The sequence below is a fragment of the Palaemon carinicauda genome, chromosome 1, assembly GCF_036898095.1.
Source record: "Palaemon carinicauda isolate YSFRI2023 chromosome 1, ASM3689809v2, whole genome shotgun sequence".
Lineage (NCBI taxonomy): Eukaryota > Metazoa > Arthropoda > Malacostraca > Decapoda > Palaemonidae > Palaemon > Palaemon carinicauda.
This window is the reverse complement of record NC_090725.1, coordinates 274,624,287-274,627,039: the sequence shown is the minus strand read 5'-3', so window position 1 is coordinate 274,627,039 and position 2,753 is coordinate 274,624,287.

Genomic DNA, 2,753 nt, shown 5'->3' with positions numbered 1-2,753 from the left:
CAATACGAGCAAAACACTGAGAAAAGTATTGGTCATCAAAATAATACACACTTTACACTACACCAAAATAAATCACTCGGAATTTAAATTTGACCTAGACCTTAGACAATAAAAACTGACACTTTAAAGAATTATACATTCACTTGCATCATTAGAAATTGATTTATAAAAATATTTAATTTTGACAATTAATGAATAAATAACACTTTAACACTTATGGAAAATAAATCAGAATTACACTTGCATATACTCAACTGTTACTCTTATGTCATTAGGTTCACACAAGATTACCGAACGGTTGAGGAAAATAAATACACTTCACTGTTTAACCTAATCTCACAGGGCCAGTTACAAAAACTTATTCAATAAAAATACTTACATTAACATACTACACTTATAACTTAGACACACAATAATATCACCAATGTTTGAACAACACTACACACCGTATATGTTGGAGAGAAATCACTATTCACATCTTAGAGGAAAACACTATTCACGTTTGAGAGAAGTTATGTAGTGGCTGGAGAGAGAGCTGGAAGATGTTGGCTCTTACAAAGAGATAGGCTGGATCTCTTCTGTCTCCTATGCATAGCTAGGTCCTATATATATTAATATAATTCACTCTAGAAATTTCTGGTAAATCATTCCTGTAGCGTGGGGGCATGGCTCTAGTGGCGTAAGGTTGCCAACTTAGTAATTTGAAGAGGGGGTACTAACGTTGCTTGTGAGGCAACTCTCTCAGCTAACTCTGCACACCTCTCATATCATTTAAAAAAAAAAAAAAAAAAAAATTTAGTCAAGAACCTTCCTGGAACTTCCAACCACGTGGAAACGTGATGCAATCCCTAGCATGTGTCATACCTTTTAACAAGATTACTTAAAACTTCATAACACATTTACGTGAAATGAAAATTTAATTCTTTAAAAATTACGTAAATTTACATATACGGAACTGAAGGAAAATACAACTGAAGGAATGACGAAAGTCTTATGTAATTTACATATATTACTTAATCCTACATGAGTGGAACTCACCTTACGAGCTGGCTATACATCTTTTAAATACACAAAAAAAAAAAGTGAATAAAACATTCTACTCTCATGAAGACCAACTTCGTAATAATATATATGTATATACATATATATATATATATATATATATATATATATATACCTATATATATGTATATATATATTTATATATGCATATATATATATAATATATATATGATTATATATAATATACATATGTGTTTGTGTATCTCTCTATCTAGCTACCTATTTACATATTTAATGAATTGCAGTTGAAGCTGTGTCTTATTCATAGCTTCGGAATAGAGCACGGAAGTTGCACTAACCAAATTAAAATTCCCTGGCTAGAGGAACCAGAGATAGCTAAAGACGAAGCAAATTGGATGCGTTGCGTTTTAGCACCAAATAGATAGAACCTAAGTACTGACTCTGGATAGAACCACCTTTCTGACAAATCAGATCGACGGTGGTATCATAAAAGAGGTGTCGCAAGTTCACAGAAGCCAATACAAAGTCAAACAATACGACTAGAGCCTAGGGCACATGGATGTGAAAAGATTTCGATAAAAACAGAAGACTAGGATGGCGATAGTTCGAACACTTTACCAGCAATGCTGGGCAGAGCGGTGACGTGGAGGGTGTTGTGGTCAGAGAAAGTGTTTGATATTGTTGGTGGGAGTATTTGAATAGAAAGCAGAGTAATAGTTATACCGAACATTTTGTTAATAAGGTCAACCCAAGGAGCAACAATAACACTTATCAAAATGTGCAAAAAGTAGCTCTTGCAAATTTGTGGAAAATACCAGACAGCTTAGGAGCTAAGAAATCAAGTGTTTATAATGACAAAGGAAGAATAACTTTTGGGTCTACACCTCCATAAGCATTAAGGTTCAGTAGGTTTTTTTTTTTTTTTCATTTCACTGAAACTAACAACAATGACTTCGGAGATATAATTGGGTTCCTTCCTCCTCAGCTCAACTGTTCCATGATTGACAATTACGAAGGGTTTCAAGTATCTATGCATGACTCAAATCTGCCCCAAGCCAGGTTGACCTAATTCACTAAATTTAAGGTGTAACTATTACTGCCCTCTATCCACACACTCCCACCTACTTCAATCACACAATTCAGCTAAAAGCTTACTAATCAAGTCTATGTACATCCTCTCAGGTAATAATTCAGATCAGAAAAAATTACCAATCTTCTACTTCTTTTCTCTTTCCCTCAACATTTTCCCCTTTGTTCACTCTTTACACCAGCTCTCTTTTGCTTATACCACACATCCCCCTGATCTCATGATCACATCCCCTCCCCACCCCCGCAAACATACCCACAATCATCATACATCACCTCAGCAACGGTAACCTGTCATTTACCCCTAACATTCCACAGCTTTCATGACCTAGTAATTATTCTTTTCAGGTCCGAACATTTCCTAATATCGGCCTTGAATGTGCACCTATGACCAAGCCATGGCACATTATGTCAGTTATCAGAATAAAGCATCGAAGGTTGAAATATACATAATATTTTAATCAAATATCAAATCGATATAAATAAATCATGAAACTGAACCCGGGATTAAATTTCCTCGACATTCAAGAGCCCACTCGCAGCCCTTTGGTGGTCTGGTGTAGGGATAGAGATGAAAGAATCTGCCACCGGTAACATAACCCTCGATAAGTGAGATGATATGGGATCATATGACTGCAAGGCTC